The 24,656-nt window shown below is 40.9% G+C and overlaps 1 pseudogene; it reads left to right on the forward strand.

Moving 5' to 3' along the window:
* The first annotated feature begins 23,605 nt into the window (after window positions 1–23,605).
* Window positions 23,606–24,413, forward strand: LOC121171450 (annotated as a pseudogene).
* The last annotated feature ends 243 nt before the right edge of the window (window positions 24,414–24,656 follow it).

Below are 24,656 nucleotides of genomic sequence, written 5' to 3' on the forward strand. Positions count from 1 at the left end.
GCTTCCTGACTCAGATTTTTCACCAACACATCTCCATAATGGAAAATGATGTGTAACATCTAGGTACACAAAAACAACTCAGTCATAGTGAGATGCAGAGATTCAAGTCACATAAGAAAATAGTTTTCTAATACATGTTGGAGTAACATACGTCTAAGAACACACCACACAATTCACATTTAAAATAAATATCCAAGTCAAAATGAATGGATTACAAAAGCAAAGAGGTATTTCAGCAGCATCTTTAATGATCTAATGTCACTTCTAGTTCACATACACAAAAAGATCATTTTGAGGAACCTTATGCCCAATGAATTTCCCTTTGAAATTCACTAGGATTTCCTTTCCACTTCACTTCAGACTCAGCTAAGTTTCTACTTAAACATTCACTAATCTCTTATCTCCTTGAGTTTTCCTGTAGTGAAGGTTGGAGTCTCTTCCATTCTTTATTCTTAGAGTTCATGAGGGCACATTTTATAAATCCCACTGGTCCAAGAGACTAGAATTAAAATACAGACATTTCATCATGCATAAGTTCTAAGCATCATCATTGTTGTAAATATTTGTTACAGACACATCAGTCATTTCAAAAGTATTTAGTGGAAGTATACCAGTTAGTATGCTAAGATTATGTTCTCAATAAATATTATTCCAAATGCCTAGCCACATAGGATAGTAGATTAGCTATAGTCTGAGGCATTTTTCTTCCATTTTCCCATAAAAGTCAATGTGGCATAAATGAGAGAATCTGGTCTTCCAGGAGACAAAACAGAAATAGGACCCTAGAACATCGTCTAACTTTGAACAGAAAAGAAATGAATTCTTGGTGGAAGGACAGATGGCCCACAAGAATTATATCTTTCTTTGAAACAAATTTTTGTTATCCATTCCTCTGCCTCACTCTCTATACACAGAAACATGCACATGAACTACAATTGATAAAGGAAGAGAACTTTTCTTAAAAATAAAAATGGATGTTTAGGTTTAGCTGTACCGCTCTAAGGTATATATCCCCGCCAAGAAAACATAGTGTCAAAGAAAGAACTAAACTCTGAAGTCCAGTTAATTGCTGCACAATGGATGGAACAGAAGCTTGTTATCTTAAGCACAATAAACCTTACACAGAAAAGCAAACACCAAATATTTCTCTCATGTGTATACGTTTTATAACCCATTCTGAACACAGAGGAGTGATTGCTGCAGGCTTTGAAGGACTGCAGGAGGAAACAGAGAAGGGTGTTGAAAGGCAGGCACCATAACACTGTGTCATAATTAGATTTAGGGATTGATACTAGAGTGGCACACCTATACTTCATAATAATGTATTTTTTAATTGAATGAAACACTGAAAGAGAATAATTCATGGGCCCTGGCTTATGAAAATATAAGAAAATAGAAGGAACAGTGTCAGTTGGACCCAATAAGGACACCTCCTGCTCTACTTAGGTTCCAGATCCCTTCTAATGGCCAAGGAAAGCAATGGAGGATGACCGAAACACTGGTTCCTGCAACCACGTGGAAAAATCAGAAAAACCTCCTTGCTCCCAGCTTCAAATGGGCCAAGCTCTGACAATTACAGTAATTTGGGAGTGAAGTAATGGATGGACGCTCATGCTCTAAGTCTCACTCTTACTCTCTTCTATCTTTTCTCTCAATCTTTCTCTGCCATCACTGTCCCTTTCAGTAACAGACTTCTGGTATATTTAATGAAAATCCTTTACAAAATTAAATACTGAAAATGTTAACTACCTGATCCATTGATTCTACATTTATTTATTGAAATACAATACAGTAGAATGAAACAATTGTATTATATGCAACCAATCAAGCATACACGTTTATACAATGATTTTTTAAAAGTAGAAAATACCTCTGAGATCAGACACCTCTTTGTGAGACCAGCATGTGGCATTTCATACTAAACCTCTCACTGCAGTTTTGACAACCTATATCAGCATCCACATCCTATATCAGCATTCTGATCCAGCTCCCTGCATATAGCCTGTAGAAACTGCATAGAATGATGAAGTTATCTGGTACCTGCACCTACATGGGAGATCCAGAAGAAGCTCCTGGATCTGTGCTTTGGTTAAATCAGCTCTGGCCACTGTAGCCGTTTATGAAGTGAACCAGTGAATGGGAGATTTCCCTCTCCATCTCAACTTGTTTCTCTGCAAAATCTGCCATTCAAATAAAAATAAATAAACCTGTAAAAAATAAACTTATTTGCCATTCTGAAGAGATAATGAGATTGTATGGAAGTCCATTTGTCTCCATATCACCAGAAGAAGACAAGGAAAAGAAAGAATTACATAGACTATCCTGAGACTGGTCGAGCAACTCAAAATTCTAGGAACATTTTTCCATCTTCTAAAGCTATGATTTATTTAAAATGAACGTTTCCAACATTATACAAAAAAAAAAAAATAATTCAAACAGAAATACAGGCAAATTTTCTCAACTTGATTAAAAAAAATGCTGTTTTACCAAAAAAAAGGAGAGAAGGTAGAAGAAAACACATTCAGTCAATATAGAATGCAATGGAGAAACTCAATATTTTGCCATTCCCATCAGTAGATTTCAAATGAAATTACTCTGCTGTTAGAGGTATGGAGATATAAAATAAATGCACTTGCAATCACACCCAATACATATAAGCAATTTAGGTATGAAATATACTAATTTTGTAGTTGCACACAGTGTCATCCAGAAAAGCAAAATGAAGCAATTATGAAACTTCCATGATCCCTTTGTGAATATGTAATATTTAAGAATAGAAGTTTAACAATTAATACTTAAACTTAAAAATATCCCAATGCCTACCCGCCGGTTTGTGAAGACAGAGTAACATTCCTTCACAAGCACTGTTTTCATCATGTCTGGATCAGTGATGACTAGCACAGGCTGCACACCCTCAAACAATCTATTATAGGGAAACAGAAATGATTAAACACGACAAGCATGATGCAGCAGGCATAGCCAACCCCAGGAACCACACTTTGATCCTGAGATTATGTTTGTTACAGCCCTTTTATGCAACACACAGCAACATCCTTTCCTGGTTCAAGTTAGAGTAAGATATACAGCAAGATTCCAAGCACAGAAGACACTCCTGTCTTCAAAAACTTAAGGTAAATCAAAGGAAGCAAGAGCATTTAAAAATGTAATAGGGCCCTGCACGGTGGCGCAAGTGGTTAAGGTCCTCGCCTTGTACGCCCGGGATCCCGTATGGGCGCCGATTCCATCCCGGCAGCCCCGCTTCCCATCCAGCTCCCTGCCTGTGCCCCGGAAAGCAGTGGAGGACGGCCCAAAGCTTTGGGACCCTGCACCCGTGTGGGAGACCTAGAAGAGGCTTCTGGCTTCGGGCTTCGGATCAGCTTCGTTGTGAGCACAACGGCTGATGCTTCCTCTCTGGAATATCTTCCTCTCTGTCTCTCCTCTCTGTATATCTGCCTTTCCAATTAAAAAAAAAAAAAAACATAAGAAAAAAAATCTGTTTATAAAAAAAAAATAAAATAGTTTTTCTAAGAAGCCTTTTCCTGTTCCTGTTTCTTGGGGAGTGCTTCCAATGTTTTCCTTTAATAGTGCGATGGTTTCTGAATGTACATTAAGGTCCTTGAGCCATTTAGAGCTGATTTTTGTGTAATGTGACAGGAGAGCGTCTTGATTCTTGATTCTGCATGCTGCTGTCCAATTTTCCCAAAAGCATTTGTTGAATAGACTAGGCTTTGTTGAATAGACTAGGCTTTGTCACTAGATTATTTTCAGTTTTCTTGTTAGAAATTAGTTGGCAATACATGCACAAGCTCCCTTCTTGTTTCTTGATCTCAAGCAGGGAGCTGGATGGGACATGGAGCTGCCAGGATATGAATCAGTGCCCATATGGGATCCCAGCACTTGCAGGTGGATGACTAACCTATCCAGCTACAGCGGCTCCATTCCTTCTTGTGGTTCTATTCCATTCTATTAATCTCTGTTTCTGTACCTGACTGTGTTGATGACCACTGTTCTGTAGTATGTCTTGGGGTCTGGGATAGTGATTCCCGCAGCATGAATTTTATTCTTCAGGATAGCTTTGGGTATTAGGGGTCTCTTGTGTTTCCATATGAACTTTTGTATCATCATTTCCATTTCTGAGAAGAATGTTGTTGGAATTCAGATTGGGATTGTATTGAATCTGTATATCACTTTTGGTAATACATTCATATTGATGATGTTGATCCTGCCAATCCTGAAACATGGTAAGTTTCTCCATTTTTCAATGTCTTCATTTTTCTTTTTAATATTTTATAGTTTTCTTCATAGAAGGCTTCCACATATTTGATTTTAATAAATCCTAGTTATTTAAGATTTCTGCTGTCTTAAAGTGGACCATACTTGCAATTTGTTTTTCAGCCATGGAGTTATTTCTATATACCAGTACTACATATTTGTGTTCATTTATTTTGTATCCTGCTATTCTGCCAAGTCTCTTATGAGATCCAGTAGCGTCTCAACTGTGTTTTGGTTCTCCTATATAGAGAAACATGTTATCTGACATACAGATTATTTCAGTTTTTCATTTTCAGTTTGGAATCCTTTAGCTCTGACCAGGATTTCCAATACTATATTGAAGAGTAGTGGTGACTGGACATCCATGTCTAGTTCCAGATTTTAGTGGAAAGTCTTCTAATCTTTCTCCATTTATCATGATGCTAGCATTGGGTTTTTCATGAATTGCTTTGACTGTGTCCTAGAATGTTCTGTCCAAAAAACTATCCATTTCTTCTAGGTCTTCTGATTTGTTCACATTTACTCTCTTAAAATATTTCCTAATTACTCTTTGTATTTCCAAGGTATCTGTTGTTATATCTCCTTTCACATCCCTGACACTATTGATGCATACCTTCTCACTACTTTTTGGGATTTGTTGAGCTAGTAGGGAGTCTATTTTGTTCATTTTCCCAAAGAACCAGCTCTTTGATTTATTGTTGTTATGTATAGCTCTTTTGGTTTCTATCTGTGTAATTTCCTTCCTTATTTTGATTATTTCATTTTTTGCCTACTATTGTTGGAATTGCTCTTCTGTTGCTTCTCTAAATCCTTCAATTGTAGTGTTAGCTCATTTATTTGGGTCCTTTCTAGTTTCTTAATTTAAGTATTATTTGAGATAAACTTCCCTCTTGACACTGCCTTGATTGTGTCCCATAATTCTTGATATGTTGTGTTGATGCCTTCGTTTGTTTCAAACAATTCTTTCATTTTCCCTTTGATTTTCTCTCTAACCCATTGCTCATTTGGTGACATATTATTCAGTCTCTATGTGTTTACAAATCTTCCTTGTTATGTTGACTTCTTGGTCTCTACCTTTACACCACGATGTTCTGAGAAGATGCATGGTATAATTTTGACTTTAAAATTTGCTGATGTTTGTTTTGTGGCCTGTAATATTGTCAATTCTGGAGAAGATTTCATATACTGATAAGAAATCGTGTATTCTCTGTCAGTAGGATGAAAGGTTCAATACATATCAAACAATGTGTTTGTTGTACAGATTGGTAAGTTCTGTTTTTGTTTTACTGAGATTCATTCTCATCCATCTGTCTATTGATGTTAATGAGGTATTAAGATCACTTTCAGTTTTCTCTGATCTTTGTTGGTGAGATGTATATGCTTTACGCAGTTGATAGATGTAGTTTGTTTTTTGACCTACTCGTACAATCTGTGGTGTTTGATTCATGAGTTTAGGAAATTTACATTCAACGATAATATTCGTAAATGCAAGTTTGGTTTATTGTTTGAATTAGTCTTCTTCTAGGCTTTGGTGCGATGTTCTCTACTTTGCCTTTGGTTTTGGTAGCTGTTATTCCTTTGTTCTTACACAAGAACATCATTGAGTATAAATTGTAAGGCTGGTTTGAAAAAAGGCAAGTTCTTGGAGTTTCGCTTTACTGTGGAACAATTTTATTTCCGTTTCAAATACAAAGAGGAGCTTTACCAAAAAGGTCATTCTGGGGTGAGAAAATTTTCATTTTAGAATCTGGAATATATCACTCCATTCTCTTCTGGCCTATAGTGTTTCTTCTGAGAGGTCAGCTGTCAGTTTTATTGGAATTCCTCTATAGGCCACTTATGTTTTGTTGTTGTTGTTGTTATTGTTGTTGTTATTGTTTTCCTTTGCACATTGAAGGATTTTCTTTATTCGACTGAAGAGAGCTTGATTATCACATGTCCCAGTGAAATTCACTTTTGATCAACACTCTTGGGAGTTCTATTAACCTCCTGTATCTTGTTTTCCAATTCTTTCTTCAGATTAGGGATGTTTTCATTCATTATTTCACTGAATACACCTTTAATCCCAGCTTCTCATTCTTCACCTTCAGGTAGTTCCATAATCTATTGTTGGGCCTACTAATAGTGTCATTCATTTTTTGAATACTTGTTTTTAAGCTTGATCCAGCTCTGTTTCCATATTTTTGTTTGTTCTCCCATGCTGATAGGAAATATCTTCAAGTTCTGAAATACTTCTGCTTCATCCATTCTATTTGTGAGACTCTCCCCTCTACTTTTTATTTGGTCCAGTTTTCTTTATTTCTGATATATCAGCTTTCATTTAATTAATTGCTGCTATTACCTGTATAACATATTTCTTATTCCTTGAATTCCTGCATGTGCTTCACGTTGTTGTTCAATAAACTCTATAATCAGTTTTCTGAATTCTGTGTATCTCATTTATTCAACATCTTCCTCCATTAACTCTGAGGGTGGGCAGATCTTTCTCTCCTTTGCTAAAGAGTCTTCAGTAACATTCATACTGTCTCTGTCTCTTCTTTTGGTTTTTGACATTGCTACTCTGGTTGACAAAATCTTCTCCTAAGCACTGATTTGTAAGATGAATTACCTGGCAACCAGAAGAATCTAGCTGTGACTGCTGCTGGGTGCTTGGCTGTTGCTGGGGTCTGGATCACTGCTCAACAGCCCCCGGTGTGCTCTGTGTTCTCTGCAACACTACCCTCACTTCCACTTCCCTCCGTACAGAGGGTCTCCAAGTACTCCACCCCCCACCAACTGCCAGATCCCTATGTTTTCCTGTAATCTGTCCTTGCACTTCACAGTATGGGATCTCTGTCATCAAACCCTAATTCGCCTATCAAATAGTCATTTAGTCTGGTTGTTGTTGGCTGCTGCCACCTTGTGGTTTGCGGGAGCTTTCACTCTCCTTGGTACTCATATTAAGCAGGGCCAGTTTGTTCTAGCTGGCAAAAGTTTGCCCTCTCCACAGATTCCCAGGGACAACTACAACAACAAAAATGTGAAAAAAAAATGTGCAAAGGAAATGAACACACATTATTCAAAAGATGAGATCCAAATGGCTATCAGACATAAGAAAAGATAATCAATCTACCTAGCTGTCAGGGAGATATAAATGAAAACCACATTGAGGAACCACCTAACTCCAGTCAGATGGGCCTACATTCAGAACTCTGCTAGCAATATCTGTTGTTGTAGTTGTGCAGAGAAAGGTACCTGCCTTCACTGCTGATGAGAGTATAGGCTACTGCAACCAGCATGGAAATCAGTATGGAGGGTGCCTAGAGAATTGCAAATAAATCTGCCATATGACCCGGATATCCCACTCCTAGCAATATACTGTAAGTTAATAAAAACTGTATGAGAAAGGGAGCTGTAATCCTATATTTACAACAGCACAAACAACAATAGCAAAGACATGGAAACAACCCACATGCCAATTCAAGGAGGAGGGGTTAAAGAAACTGTGGTACATTTGCTCCGTGGAATATTACTCAGCCATTAAAAATAATGAAGTTAAACCATTTGCAACTAGATGCTCCCAACTATTATCCTCAGTGAAATAAACCAATGCCAAAAGAATAAATACCAATGTTCTCTCTAATATAAGGAAATCATCATGCAAATCAGGCATTTGTGTTTTCTTTCTGTCACACATGCATTGGTAATTCAGTGATGTTGTTTCAACTCTGTCATGACATATGCTTTTCTTTATTTTCATCCTGTTCTTGTTTTGACCTCATATCTGTTTTCAATCTTATTTTGTGGCTTCTCACTTAAAGGAATGTATACAAATGGATTAATGGAGACTACCATGCTTAGATGTGAAAAAACAATGCAATATGCATTCCTAATACCAAGTCAAAAATGGACTCCCAATGAAACTATTGGACATGTCTAGACAATGGAATACTGGAGTGTCTGACATTGTCTCTACCAACAGTGTTGGGGCACTCTTAAATAAGAGGCTGATCAAATTATAACTTGTGATGGATGACTATACTATTGTAACAATGTGGGTAAAATCAATCGGGGGTGCGAGTTTCAGGGGTAGAAAATCTCAGACCCTACATAATTTTACCATAAAATTCCTAATTAAAAAAAAAAAAAAAACTAGATGTTTCATCATGAAAATCACACACATAGAAATAATGCTAGATTGCTGGCACGGTGGCATAGAAATTGAAAGTCATGACCAGAACTGCTGCTCAAGATTAGAATCAGCTCCAAAATATCAACCTGCAAAAGCAGCTGAAGACAGCCCATGAGTTAGCAGCCCTGACAGCTGTGCTGAAGACTGAATAAATCTCCTGTTCCTGGCCTTAACTGGTCTCATACAAGCTATTTGGTCTTACAGAGAGTCAACCAGCAGGTGGAAAACCTCTCTTTCTCTGATTCTCTCTGTCATCATGATTTTGAACCTATAATAAATATTTTTTGAAAGAATATTAGAACATTTCTTAGATCTATGTTCAAACAATTTAAAAGATAAGATAATTTCAAATTACACTAAATAAAAGATAAGCTGAATTTTAGGTAAAGCTGAAAGTTATGGATAATTCGTTTATCATATAAGTTTCCTACAAACTCTTTTGTAATCTCAGATATTTCATGATTTAAAAAAACATTCTTGGTTTCATTATTTTATGATATATTCCCATAGGTTCTCGGATTTCCCTTCCCCTATATTACGGTAGTACAGTCCTTCATACATAGTCATAAGTCCATCATTCTGCTTTTTATGTATTCTGATGTTATAGGTATAGGCAATAGCAGAGTCCAGCATTCTATTGTTAAGATAAATGTAACACTTTTATTGGGAGTTCATCTGTGATTTGGAAGTAGAGATGCATATTGCATTGTATCTTCATGTCTGGATATGATAGTCTCTCTTGCACCACTACTATACATACCCTTAAATGAAAATCCATACAGCAAAATCAAGAACAGGAAGAAAAACAGAAAATGTATAACACCGTGAAGTCAAATAAGGGAGTAAGCATTTCCCTAGCAGTGATCATGGCAGTCAGTTACCACATCCTACACTATGTTGGCTGAGTTCATTTTGAAGACCCAAACACAGATTCTGTATTATGTCAGAGAAAACCCTGAGTTGCACAAAGTGGTCATACAGGTGATTGCTTCCTGTCACCTCCATGGGAGATCTGGAATATGATCCTGGCTCCTCCCATCTACTACACATATCCACAACCAGACAAACCCTAGCATTCTCTGGCATTTGTGGCATGAGCCAACAAATGGCAGAGATCCTCTTCTCTCTGCATATCTTTTAATTTACAAAACTGGTGCTAAGCAAGTGATATACAAAGGCAAATGAATCATCTAAGATTGACAAGTACTAAATCCAGCAAGAGAAATTTAAGATTGAGTGAAACGAGATACAATGCTTTATGTTCTCCCATCAGATCACAATAGTTTTGTAGGCCGTATTACCTCAGAAGCCCCTGGACCAGCTATTAGGATTGATCAGACAAGATCTGAAATTTTTAAAAAAATATAAGAAGAGGCAAAGTCTTTTCCAACTTGCTTATATATTCAAAGCACATCAGTTATAACGCTTTTTCTGCTGAATGAATGCTGGAAATGGACAAGGATGCCCCATATTTCACCCTAATATACACATATATACACATACATTACATAAATATATAGTATATATACAACATATTTACTTGTACCTCTCAGTCCTTGTTTCTTTTCTTAAGAATTCTATTCACTCATTCATCATTCATCTAGTAAACGCATAATTTGCACAAAGAGTAGAAATGCAAAAAAAGAAAGTTTCCCATCCTCTAGTTAAATGGCCATAATGGCCAGAATTGAGCTGAAGCAAACATTGGCCCAGGAGTTTCTTCAAAGTTTCCCATGTGCAGGCAGGGCGCCAACTTGTTGAGCCATTCTTCACTACTTTCCCAAACAGTCAGCAGAGTGCTGCTAGACACAAACAGGTGTCCATATGCAATGTCAGCACTAACAGGTGGAGGAATAACTGTCTGTACCACAATGCCAGGCCCACTCATAATCCTTCTTTCAAAAGCACATAATAAATGTAATCTTTAGGTAAAAGAATTCATATTTTAATTGAAAGGAATTAACACAAGAAGATATGTTAGCACATAGGTACAAAGACAGATTATAATTTCTTGGAAAAAATGTATTGTACTCATTTAAGAATCTATAAGCAGCCAAAATACACAGCAAAACTCTGTTCAGAATGGGGTTCCTGGGTCAATAACAGCTGAAAAATGTAATGACCAGCAACACTGATACCAAATTCAGACACTGATAGCTGGACTATATGCAGTCCTTCGTAGGACAAGCCTCCACAACTTTACTCTGGATATCCTTATACAAAATGGCTGTGAACTAAAGCTGTCCCCAAAACAGTGAGTACCTCACCAGTACAAGGAAGCTTTCCAAATACTCACCCCCACATATTTCCACATTCTTTATAACATTTCATGTCAAAATTCCACACACCCTGAAAGACAAATAAAATGAAATGTGATTATTTTTGTAAAACCAGTAAATTTGATCTCCAGTTGAAGCAAACTAAGTAAAATAAAATCACTATAAGCTTAATATGTTATGATTTAATTATCCAGAAACTCCAATTCAGAGATACCTAGGAGAAAAAGAGAGACAATGTTTGAAGTGGACAATTCCAAGGAATTCTTTAGTTTTCCCTGAATACTGTGGGAACTCTGTGTGAAACCTTATCTATAGATATTATGTAATCCTTATCATTGTGAAGAAATTTCCCAGGCCTTGAGGTGTTAAACTATTTCATACCCCAGCAAGTATTTTTCTACATGCGCACATGAGGAAACTGAGACTTGGGGAAAAATGTGAGGTTCCCCAACATAAATCCACTCACTTCTAGATCTTGTGAATTTTCTAGACTTCAGACAGATTTAAGGTACTGAAAACACCAGTCAATTTCTTTTGTACTCAAAGATTTATGTCACTCACTCTTGAGTATGTTCCAGAGGGAGAAAGTGCATTGGTGAACAATGCATGTGAACTCACCTTCCAATTTGAAAGCATAATATGGGAAAGAGTAACAGATACCACCTCTACACACAGCACCAGCATATAATAATGGCACAGGGTCAGGCATTCCAACATAGCAGCTAAGACACCTCTCTTCCATATTTGAGTATCAGTGCCCCATACCTGTCACTGCTTTCTCATTTTAAATTCACACTGATACATATCATAGGCTGCAGCAGAGATGGCTCAGCTAACGAAGTATCTCAATTCTATTCGCAAGATCTGGATTCAGGTGTGCCTCAGAACGGGACATCTCATGCCTGGATCCCACACGCCAGCCACAATGTGTACGTGGTGAGCTGTTTCTGGGCCTGTCTGGGCTCCTGGTACTGCTCCCTTCGGGATGAGTACACCAAGAGGGGAAGTCTCCATGATTGGGTAGGTCCCGCTCTCACCCATCGACCTCATTGGGCAGTGAATGAGGTGGAGAAGGGCGCGACCTTGGGCATGCCGGGTTTAAACTTCCAGAAGCCTCCTGGGGGCAGGACTTGGCGTCTCATGCCTAGATCCCATACACCGGCCACCATGTGCACGTGGTGATCTATCCCCAGGCGGTCAGTGCACCATTTAAAGCCAGGCTCCACCTGCTGGCTGCCTGGCCAGGGAGCTCTGGGGTTGTGGTTCTTTGAATCACTGCTTAGGTAGCTCCAGGTTGACCCTACTGTGCTTCTTGGATGTGAGTAATTCCAAAGATTCCCAATGACAGTAATTCTTCCTTTGAAGAACTTGTAATCACTGAAAATGCTGAGTCCTGAACACCACTCCATACAAAAGTTAAGGCTCAGGGCTGGTGCAACAGGATATCCTATGACCTGACAAGATGATGAATCAGAAGACAGGTCACATTAAGCAGGGCCATGACATTAACTAGCACTCAAGAAAACCATACCTGGGGGTAGATTCTGTGGGGGATGTGGCGGCCAAACCCTGTGGAAATACGAAACCCACTGGTTAGCTCAAAGTTTGGGTGGTGATGGGCTAAGCTAGGTGTAACCAAGGAGCTTGCCGTCAACCACAGGTAAAGGAATCCACAATATTCTGAACTGGTCCAGACAGCAGCACACGAATGTGCACCCAGCACTGGGAGTGGGATGGGAAGGGCTGCAACATTCACCATCTCATAGATGGCCAATTGGAAGGCTAGACTGTGCCAGGCACTGCCCTAAAACCAATTGGCATGTATGAGAAGTGGGTTGGGGTGTGGCTCAAGTGGAGGAACTTGGGAAATGCCCCTGGTGAGTCATAGCTCCCACTGGTGAACATGTGGTCCAGACCTGGGAGTTGGACAAGCTGGTCAAAGTAGCTCCAATAGCTGGCTAACATGTCAATTATTAATGGAACAGGGTGTGCCGGGCAGCACTGAGCAAACCTTAGCCCACAAGCAAAACTAGAAACCAGCATGGAGTACAGGTCATGCAGAGCTAGGCTCTTGCACCTACTGGTCTGCATGAGCCAGGGACACTAAGCCATAGCATCTAAGGCAGAGATCGGGACAGGTCAGGGGCTGAGCTAAGCTTAGTCAGAGCAATCACTGGCATGCTCACGATCTGTGGCTAGGAACAGGTCTATTTGGGGAGCTAGAAGGACACCCTAGGTGGATTGAGGTTCCCACCAATGAGCGTGTGGGCTAGAATAGGGTCTGTGTTTTAATCAGGACATAGTTGTACCCTCACTTGGCACAAGTGTGGACTGGGACTGGGACATACCAGGCCAGGCCAGATCCCAACACCATCTGGTGGCCTGGAGGACCAGGGTAGATGTGGGACGGACTAGGCTGGGTATCAACTCCTACTGAGCCATATGTGAGCCATGTCTGGGTATGGACAAGCCATGGCGGGTTGAAATCCAACAGCAGGAAACAGATGCGGATGAAGGCCAGCCAGGAAAAGCCACTATTCCTGCTAGGACAGGAAGTAGACTGAGTAGGTCTGGCTCATGGACCCCTTGATATGTGCAAAACCTGGCATTGGGAGAGGTTCTGATGGAGTAGCCTGGGCAACTCCTCTGGCAGGACACAGTCCCTGCAGGTAAGTGCAAGAAGTATGATGGGAAACAGCCCAGAATAGGCCATGGAAAGTTTTCCACTGGCATACATTTGGCATGGGTCGGAGGCAGACCACGCTGAGTCAGTTCCCATGATCCACTGATCCACTGATGAATCTGAGCACCAGAACAGAGTGTTGGTCAAGCCAGGTTTGGTCACAACAAAACTAGTGCACAATATGGAATACCAAGGCAAGGTTGCCTGTACCAGATAGGACCTCATTGCCCATTCAATACACATGATATCCAGGAAGTGAGTGGACAAAGCCGGAAGGGGGAATAAGAGGTAGTTACCTTGCCGGACAGCTATTCCCACTGGAGATTGTGAGCTGGGATGGGGGCAGACCAGACTAAGCAGGGCTACAACACCTGTAGGCTTCATGTGGACTAGATCAGGAAAACCTGGGCTGATTATTCCTACTGGTGCAAACAAAAATAAGAGTGGGTGAGAGTTGTTAAGGCTTAGCCACAGCAACAGCTGGCAGAAGCTGGCATCGGGGGCTAATTCTGTCAGAACCACCTGACGAGGGCATAACCCAGGAGTAAGAAAAAATTGGGAGGGAAAGAGTGGTCTTCTCCCTCTTGGATTACCACTCCCACGGAAGGACATGAAAACGAGGATGGGGGCTGTGGTGGCTAGACAGAGAAGCACTCAACAGCATCCCTGAGGGTGGGACACCTGAGCTGCTTAGATGGAACTAGCATTTAATACCCATCGACATGAAGCAGAGCCAAGTGGGATGTGGGACAGACTGGACTGGCCTGCTGCACATGCTGGCAGTACAGTGTAGAGGGCAGGCCTGGTGGGGGTTATTGCGGGTTGCTCTGACTAGGCTACAGCTCCCACTGGTTTATGTGAGGGCCGCGTATGTGCTTGACAGAACCAGGCTGGACTCCAACACCCATTGGTTCCAGTGGAAGGTGGGACTGGAGACCAATGCAACCCAGCAAGTGCAACCACCAGCTGATTGGGGTGATGGCATTTGCCAGGCACTGTGCTTGCAAGTACATACAAGAATCTGGTCTGGGAACATCTCAGACAAAGTTTCTTTGGGGTTCTCCGCAATCGAACTGCAGGACTCAGAACCCTAACCAAGAAAAGACAGAAAACAGAGCAAGTCAATCAACCACATCAGCCTTATTTTGGCAGCGAAATACTGAGGAAATGGAGACTCTATGAAGGACTATATCAATCAGTGAATTCTTCAAGGACCTCATTGTGCTTGGAGTGGCGAGAATGGAGGTGATTCCTAACTGGTGAACTATCAAAACCACTTGAGCAAGTATCTCAAAGCATGCCTCACATCCAGGACCTAGGGTGGGTGAGAAACTGGAGGGACTTCTCCCTCAATATAGCCCTTTACCTCAGCTGCATGAAGGAAACAATATGTAAGTAATAGTCTTACCCCTTCCCTATAGCTTTTGAACCATTTTCCCCCTAATTAACTACGGAAAGATTATCAAAAATACAATTAAAACATTGAAAAATAAATATACCTGGATTTAGTTCTGAGCTTCTGATCAAGTGTAGTCACGGATATTGTGATCCACACATCTATCAGAACATGGGTAAATTCAAACCTTCTGCCCTGAGAGCTTGGTCTCATAAAACTCAATATTCAATGCAAATATGTTAATAAAAGGAAGCAGGTTAGGTGACACTCACCTTGTGATAGCCCACGATAATACCCAGCAAAGGCGGTGGTGTTGGCCCAGGAATGCCCAGCTTCTTAAAAAGACCATGTGTAGAGGTGCCACGTCTCTAAATTCAAGAGGTCAGGTCACAGGAATGATAGCATAAAAAGAAGGAATGCCTCTTCAGATATCATAATAAGCGCTGGCACTGTATGTGGATTCATTTGGAAATGGGCCAGGCTGAGCTGGACTGCTGCATCAGCTGAAGGGTGCCTGCAATAGTTGTGAGTCATATGGGGCTGGATGGCAGTACTCACTGAAATGTGCAGGTTTCAGTGTTTTGAATATCCCTGTTTTTTGGAATGATGAACACTTCTGTGCTAGGCTGTATCTCTCACTGTGGTGAGCACAAGAACTAGGAGTGGGTGTGGAGGTGGGGAAGGCTGAACTAAACCACAGCACCAATAATTGTTCATCAGAGCCAGATAGGATGTGCACTGAGTAGGGCTAGGCTGCAGCAGAAGATGGCAAAAACCAGGGCTGGAGACAGTCCTTGTCGGGGAACTTGTAGGTTGCCTCATTTGGTCTGCATAACCCACTGGTATGCATAAGGCAGGTCTGGAACACAGCACCCATCAATCACATGAGAGATGGGGTAAGATTGGAACTGACCAAACAGTATGGTATGTGTGCTGACTACTGCAGGTGACAGCACACCTGATCTACAATAGAAAATAAACAAAAGAATCAAGAATGAGGTAATTCAAGTGAAATTTCTTTGGGGACTCTAAAGTAACTGCTATATTCAGACTCTGGCCTCAAGGATTTCACAGGATTTATGTTTCAATTTTAAGGACATGTATTGGAATTGGACCACCTCATTTACTGATGCCTGTATGCTGGAGGAGAGCATGTCCAGATGTACACCAGGTTCAAGAGAGAAAGTTCATCTAGGTCAGCAAAGGATATCAACTGACTCTTAGAGGATGAAAAGCAGAACAGTTTAGCCAAGTATTGCAACAGGTTGCTAGGTCAGTGGATTCAATAGGTGGACTTTGTCAACCAACAGACCTGGGAAAGATTTTCTCAACAACGGAGTAACGAAACCAAAAACTTCTCAGAAGTATCAAAACTACTGAAATAACTCCCTTGAGTCATTCTTCCACAATTGTGGGTCTCTAAGGCATCATCAAAGCACTGATCACCATCCCAGGGGTCTGAGGTAGTCTGACATCAAGGAATAGCATCTGCTGCCCACACCACTGCTAGCTCAGGACTAAAACAAACAAAACTGAAGCATATATCCTATACACTCTCTCTCATGCCTCAAACTCTCACCCTAATCAGAACCCGTATGGACATGTGTTCCCCTCAATGATGAACAATATTAAAAATAAAATTTAAAAAAATTAAGAAGAAAATACACAGTGGATTTGTTGGTGTTCTGGTTTCTTGAGGCTACTTGAAGGGAAATAGAGAGAAAATAAATCCCTATACTAATGCTAACTTGTTACCTTCACAGAAACTGTGAAAAATAAGGAAAAGATAGTTGCAGATGGCTGCTAGGTCTGCTCTTCTCTGAAAATCACCATTTCACCTGGTGCAAAGCTGAGCAGTCAATTCACAGGAGACAGGTGGCAGTAGGGGAGTTCCAGGGCAGGGTCACAGAGGGATGGAAAAACTGAATTAAGCCTCTGCAGACATCCGGGGCACTGCGTTGCTGTGTGTCAGTGATGCGTGGACAATGGAAAGGAAAAAGTCAAGAGCCAACCACATGGAAAGGGAATGATTTCCCACACTCATGCGGTGCAGATGCAGACTAAGAAGGCAAAGCTACTCCAGATCAGTGCAAGTTAAGCTCTTCTGCCATCAGAATTTCAGGAGTGTAGGCCCTGGATGAAGATTCCCCTGCACTTGGAATCCATGTTTTTATGACCTATGCCAACTTAATTCTAACTACACAGCATAGGTCAAACTGAGAGTCAATCAGAATGTCTTATCAAAAACAAATGCAATTAATCCTTCCTATAGGCAGAGATTGGGAACTGGATGGTGTGAGATAGGTCAGTAGTCTCACTGAAATCTGTAATTACATTTCTGTTGCGATCACCCAGCATTTGGACAAATTCCCCTCTAATCATCAGAAAAGATGAATGAAAGGCAAGCCTCATTTCCGTTCCAGATGCAAGACTAAAGGAGAAGTCAGATGGACAGCTACTCACAGATACAGGAGCACCAGGCTGGTAGCCACGAGAACCCAGGTTTCTAAGGAAAAGTCCGGCATCAGGTCGATTGTCACTCTCTGCTGCAGCTCTCTCCTCTGAGTGTTTCCTGAAGCTCTGTGTGTGCTGCTCTTTGCTGGGCTATGAGTGCACAGCTGCCGTGCCTTGTAAGCTGTGATCTAGTCAAGGTGACTTCAATATTTATGTACTGGAGAATGAGGTGTACCTGAAAATGCAACAAATAAGATATTTACATATGCCCTGTCTGCAATCTAGGACTCTCTCCAACTTGGCAGTTGGCAAAGAATTTTAGACAGCCCTCAGTCATCTCGGTGAAGTTATGTATTGTGACCACCTCAGGAGTTTGCCAAGTTACTCCATTTGACCCACTCCCAGACACAGTTCTTATACATGCCAATTGGTTTTAGGCCAGTGCCTGGCACAGTCTAGCCTTCCAATTGGCCTGGTTCTTTTACCTGTGATTGATAGCAGGCTCCTTGTTCATACCTAGCTTAGTCCATCACAACATCAACTCTTGAACTAACCAGTGGGTCTCATATTTCCAGAGTGGTTGGCTGCCACATTCCTCACAGAATCTACCCCCAGATATGGTTCTCTAGAGTGCTAGTTAATGTCATGGCCCTACCTAATGTGACCTGTCTCCTGATTCAACATCATGTTGTGTAATAGGATATGATTGTGCTATACATGCCCTGAGCCTTAGCTTTTACACAGGCTTGTGTTCGGTGGTGAACATTGTTCAGTGGTTACAAGTTCTACACAGTATTTAAATGTGCTTGGTATATCAGTCTTATCCATAAAGATCATCTGGTCCCTCTCCTCCAACCTACCACGTCTCATTAGCATTGCTTACCTTCAAAGAAAATGTCGCATTGTCCTTGGGAGTCTTTAGGATTGATTGACATTCCAGAAGTACTGTGAGATTAACATGGAGCTTCCTGAGCTGCGAATCAAAGCACCAAAACTCCAGCGCTCACCAACTGGTAACCAGCATGCATAGCTTTTTGCTAAATGGTTCACTGGCTGTCCAAGGACAAATCACTGCATGTACACGTTGGCTGGAATCGCAGCTACGTGCATGGATACGAATGTATCGCAGCACCCACCAGTAGCCAACAGGCTGCTGGAAGTTTTAATTCACAGACACAGAGTTTGTCCCCTCCGCTATCCCATCCACTGCACATTGATCGCAGCAGTTTGGTCTCCTTGGGCCAGCCCAGCTCTCCACACTTCCCCCTTCAGTGTTGTCACCATGAAGGGAGCAGACTCTGGAGTTAGGGTGATCCCAGGGACAGGTCTCCGTGCGTGCCCAGTGGCTGGAATCAGAGCTCTGAGGATGGAGATGATCCCGGTCTGGCACCCACCAGCAGCCAACAACTGTTGGATTGTCTTTGAGCTTCATCACCATGACAAAATGTATTTACCTTAAGACACTACAGAAAAATATAATAGGACTGCACACTTTTGATTTTCACTAGATATTATGAGATTGCTGTATAAGTTAATAAACTCATTTGTAAATGCGTTGTGCAGAAGAAGAAAATTTCTGAGTTACAACCCTGAAAAACCTGCTAAATCTACATTGAAAGCATTGCTTAATATAGTATAAGTTGAAAAGATGACAAAAATGTCTTCATATTTTCTTATCTCCTCATTGCAACAAAACCCTTAATAGGAAAGCCTTATTTCCCTGTTTTCCTCCTCTTGCACAGCTCAATTATTGTAACCTTGCACTATACAGAGAGCACTCAGATTATGGATCTGGATAAAGACATGTAATCACATATCATTAGCCCACCTACACATAACTCACACTCAAAGATAGGATGGAGTTGTAAAGTGCTTTTATAATACAATATTATTGTTAAATGCAAGGCATGACTTTTTTCATTTTAATTTGATAGGGCATGTGCTGAAATAAATATCAATACAATATAGAAAAAGGAAAAAAGAAACCGTAGGATGAAGTTCTATCTAGTGTCCACAAAATGAATCAGTGTCATACCTACTGAGGTTCAGTGTGTCAAACTTGCATAAGGTAATATTTTATTGCACATCTCCCAGAAAGATTTAACTGTAATTCCAAAAATGCTCCAGAACTGGTTATAACCACAAAAACAACACACACACACACACACCTTTAACTAAATAATAACTTACAAATCCACTAAAGCTTTGAAATAAGCAGAATTTTCAGTGTTGCGAACATTTCTGATGTTTTACAATCCCAAAAATAAGGTTTCCAATAGGTCAGAGACTGCATGGAAGAATTCAATCGAACAGGTTGTGTGGAAATTGGCAACACTATGACATTTGCCCTACTGACTACTGCAGTGATTTTCTAACTTATTTCACCTCAACACAGCCTGACCTTATGAAGGCCATCTCCTAGTCAACCACCACATGAGGCATGCAAACCCATAAACAATAAAGCATTTTTCGTTAATAAAAGCACCCTTAATTCCTCTAGCTAAAAATAATAAAAGTGGCTAAAGCAGTTATATTTTCTAGGCTCCAAAAAATTGCAAAGGCAGGCTAGCCTTTGAAATAACAATAACTATATTTATTGCCATAGCAGTTTCAGATCTCACTCCCATCACTTCCATTATTTTGTAAAATTCTTATTAAGCCATTTCCCAGAAGGCATGCTATATGTCTGGGCCCGATTTCAGGGCAATGGATAGGTACACAATAAGGTGTCCAGAAATGGCATGGGCTTAATTGTGCTCCTGTGTGTAAATTGTCAAAGGCCCACTCACCAAGACATTATCAGTGACATTAACTTTCAAGCTCACATTGTTGGCAAACAATGCCTCAATAAATTACAAAATTCTTAGTGGGGTACTTGAGTGTCCACGCAGCCATGTGGTGAAACAGTGTCAGGTGGTCAGAGAGAAATACGGCGGGCCCTGCCAAACAGCTGGAAGCTCCCCAGGCCCTGCCAAGCAGGGGAGCTGTTCTCTTCACACCTTCATGCCATCCACAGCTACCGCACGGACCCCAGCAGCAAACATTTCTGATATTTTTAGTCAGAAAAATGAGGTTTCCAATTAGTCAGAGACCGCATGGAAAAACTTGATTAAACAGGAATGTAAATATCACAGGTTGTGTGGAAGTTGGCAACAGTATGATATTTACCCTACCTACTGCAGTGCTTTTTAAACTTCTTTTACCTGACCTCAGCCTGGCCTTATAAAGGCCATCTCCTAGTCAACCGCCTCATAAGGCATGCACCATGTAATGTCCCTCCTTCATTTCAGTCCCTGTAACAGTTCACATCACCCACAGATTACAATTTAACTGCCTCCAGTGGTCAAGGCCACACTTGATCTGTCCAATGACTTACTAGTCTTGATTCAGTCCACTTGGCCAGGTGCAGGCCATGTTTGAAGCAAATCATATGTTTTTCTTCCTTGCTAACTTACACCCTTGGAAAAGAGAAAGCTCAAGTGCTAGAACCCATGACACCCAGGTGGGAAACCTGGATGGAGTTTCAGGTTCCTGAATTTGGCACACAAAAGTCTGGATGCTGAGGCCATTTGGGAAGGGAAAATGAGATATAAACACACACTCTCTCTGATTCTCTTCTTCTCTCTCACTATTTACCTGTCTTCCTCTTTCTTTCTCTCTAATTCCATACTTCAAATAAAAATCTCAATTTTTAATTAACCATAAAATGAACAACCACTATGGCTTATAATCCTCACATTGTTGGAGAGTCGACACCTCAATTTCATTCCAACTATGCACATCAATCCAAGAGAAAATCCTATTCCAATAAATGCTATCTTCACATTCTTTCTCTCAGCACCTGGAAACCAACACTATGTGCTCTGTTCAGATAAGTCAGCCCATTCTGTACAGTTCACATGAACAAGACCAAACAACATGTGGACTAAGATGTTTGATTTCTTTCAATTAGCAGCATATGTCAAGAATCATGCATATGAATCATACTGATTGCTGCATGGTGTTACATAGCATGTATATATGATTTCTTTACCAACTCATTTATTTCAGCACATTTGAGGTGTAATCACTTTGGGCCATTGCAGAATTGGCTGAGGTAAGTCTGAAAATATATTTTATAGTTACACCTTTCAGTTCTCTTCAGAATATCAGCAAGTATGGCATCACTGGATTATATGGCATCTCTAGGTTTAATCATTTGATAAAACAAAAACTATTTTCCACAGCAGCTTCACTACTTCACATTCTCACTGGCAAAATATGAGCATTGATCAGATCAGTTCAGCTCTTCCTGTTGCAGCCATTATGAAATGAACCAGTGTGTAAAATTCAATTTCTAAGATACAAGATGGTAGAATTTGGTAACACATTTAAACAGATGGAAACACATTAGAAAGAGTAAGGAGAGAGGGCACATTCCAGCAAATAGAAGAGGACAGATTGATGTCAGTGGGGCAGGTGGAGATTGGTGGACATGAGAAAGCAAAAAAGACAATGGTATGTTAATGAAAAGAACATACACCCGAGTGGCAGTCAATGAATGGCAATCTGAACTGCACCAGCAGACAGAACTTCACCAACAACCAGGTTCCACCCAAAATTGGTCTGGATAGCTCTCATGCCTAATACCCATCAGTTTGAGATCTTCACATGTGGCACAACCATTTTGTTCAGGGTAGCAAAGGCTTTGAGATGGCAGGGACAGCATTGAGCTGTATATATGTTGAGCTGAGAATGAACTCACTAAGTTCACTGCATTGCACTGATTACACATCAAAAATAATACTGCCTTTGGCATCTTATGATTCAAAATAGGTCTGGGTGACCATCAAACTTAACAGCAAACACATTCCAAAAAATATCAGCATCAACAGCCTAGTTACTTATGACACGTAGTATCTCCCTAGTCCTTGCAATTTCTCAAATGCACACGGAGAAAGTTTGTACAGACCATGGTGCAACATCATCATAGGATCAAAGGAGGTAATAGTGGTGAGCCACGGGATGGGCTACGGAGACCATGGTGGAAGTCTAACATGAACCCAGATCTGAAACTCGCTGGAGGGAATGGCACAAGTGACTGCAAATAAAGAGCAATAAATCAACCGCAATAAGTAATTTCGAGTTGTAGAATCTGTGGGTAACACAGCTTAGAAATGTGCCCTAAAGGGAAAAATTTGCTAAACAGTATTAAATGACCAAGACGAAAATAAGAAACAGAGGCATGATGAGTGGTACTGAGGACTCTCCTACAAAGAGGCGAAAGCCATTGCCAAACTCAGATTTATCTGAGGAATACATTGAGAAAATGAGGGATATAGAATTCATAAAACTCATTATGAAACTTCTTATCGACAATGACAAGCACATACAGGAGTTCAAGGAATTTAAGGAGTGTATCACACAGGAAATAGCAACACTGAAATAAAATCAAGCTGAATTATTGAAAATGAAAGATGCAACAGAGCAAATTAAAAATTCAGTGGAATGTCTCAATAATAAAATGAAGAAGACAGAAGAAAGAATCTCAGAATTGGAAAGTATTTCTTGTCACAAGTGGGAAAGAATCAAACTGCTGGAAGCATACCTGGGTCAAGTTAAAAACTATTCAAATTTAACAGATGCTATTAAAAGGCAAAATATAAGCGTTATGCGAATTCCAAAAGATACAGAAAGATAAGCTTAAAATGTATTTAATAAAATAATAGAGGAAAGTTACCATGGTCTAGAAAACCATTTGGGAAACAAATATCAGAAGGGGCACAGACCTATCAAGCTCTCTTCAAAACAACATAAGGAAAATATTATTAAACCTGCCCTTAGAAAACATCAATTGACATATAGAGAAGTGGCAATTAGATGTACAAATGACCACTCACAGGAAACACTACAGGTAAGAAGAGAATGGAGAAGCATATTCTAGATTCTTAAAGAAAAATAAAAAGCCCATGCAAAATAAAGTATCCAGCAAAGAGCGTCTTTGTCTTTAAATATAAAATAATGTCCGAGCAAGGTAGTCTCACACAGCTAAAGTCCTTGCCTTGTATGTGCTAGGATTCTATATGGGCACCAGTTCATATCCAAGGGGCACTGATTACCCTTCACCTCCTTGCTTGTGGCCTGCAAAAGCAGTCAAGGATAGCCCAAAGCCTTGAGATCCTGCACCCGTGTGGGAGACCTGGAAGAGGCTGTTGGATTTGGATGCACTCAGCTCCGGCCACTAGAACCACTTGGGCAGTGAATCAGCAGATATAAGATCTTCCTCTCCATCTCTTCTTTTCTCTATGTATCTGACTTACCAATAAAACATAAATAACTCTTTAAAAATAAGAAAATGAGTGGTGGTGCACATGGCAGCAGCATGTGTCAGGTCCATAGGGTGCCAGTGCAGCCCAAGTCTGGCCCAGCCTCATTCTGCCAAGAACTCACCAGGGTCTGGCCCTGTCCCTCCTGGATGGTGCACTGCCTCGCCTTTGCCTGGTGTCTTCCTTGGGAAAAGTGCTTCAGGCAGACAACACAGGTCCAATCATGACCAACAACAAATTGGGCATTATGTGAAGTACACACTGACCCATAAGCAGGACATCCCGCTGGTGGAGAGGTACTCCTTTGAAACCCACTAGGAAATTGATATGGATGGAAATGATGCTAAGATCACTTAGAATTTTGGGTACAACTTTGACAAGAATAAAGGCAGGGATCCTGCAGGAACCTGCACAAGATGCTGGAAGAAGCACCAGGTTGGTACCGGTTTCAAGGTGGTGCATCTAAATGCCATGACCATGGATAACCTGAAGCTTGTGCCTTGAGGCTGGCAGCCCTGAGCTGAAGAGGCCTCCAGTAAGCAGAGGGAGGACACAATATATTTACTTGTGATTCAGCAGCTCCCTACAGACCACATAGATAAACAGTTCCCCAACCTGAATGTGACCCAATTCTATAATGCCAATGGGCACATGATTAAGGAAGAGAATGTGTGCACCTACTATGAGTGGCACAGTGATCAAGAAGCAGCTCCAGGGGTTCAAAATTTGCAGGCGCAGCCAGGTGGCCTGATATTGCAGCTCCCAGTGCCAGCAGAAGGAAAGACCAGCTGACAAGATGCATATGCTGGTGTGCAAACAACCCTGTCTGCAGGAGCCGGAGCCCAAGATATGACTGGGATGAGGGGCTACTTCTTGGATGTGCCATCAGACTGGCTCCTGGACCTGAAGGCACTCATGAAGCATGAGGCCAGCCCACACCTGCCGGTATTAGGCACCTCCTGAAACCCCTATGGTATATATGTTAATATGTTTATAAACTGATGTACAGGTTTTAGGGGATGGAGAAGTAGGGAGGGCAGAAGTGACAAATAGAATCATTTACTCTGATCCTAGGATGGCACAGGACCACGCAGAA

The sequence above is a fragment of the Ochotona curzoniae genome, unplaced genomic scaffold (genome assembly GCF_017591425.1).
Source record: "Ochotona curzoniae isolate NIBS_2020 unplaced genomic scaffold, NIBS_Ocur_1.0 scaffold_2656, whole genome shotgun sequence".
Classification (NCBI taxonomy): domain Eukaryota; kingdom Metazoa; phylum Chordata; class Mammalia; order Lagomorpha; family Ochotonidae; genus Ochotona; species Ochotona curzoniae.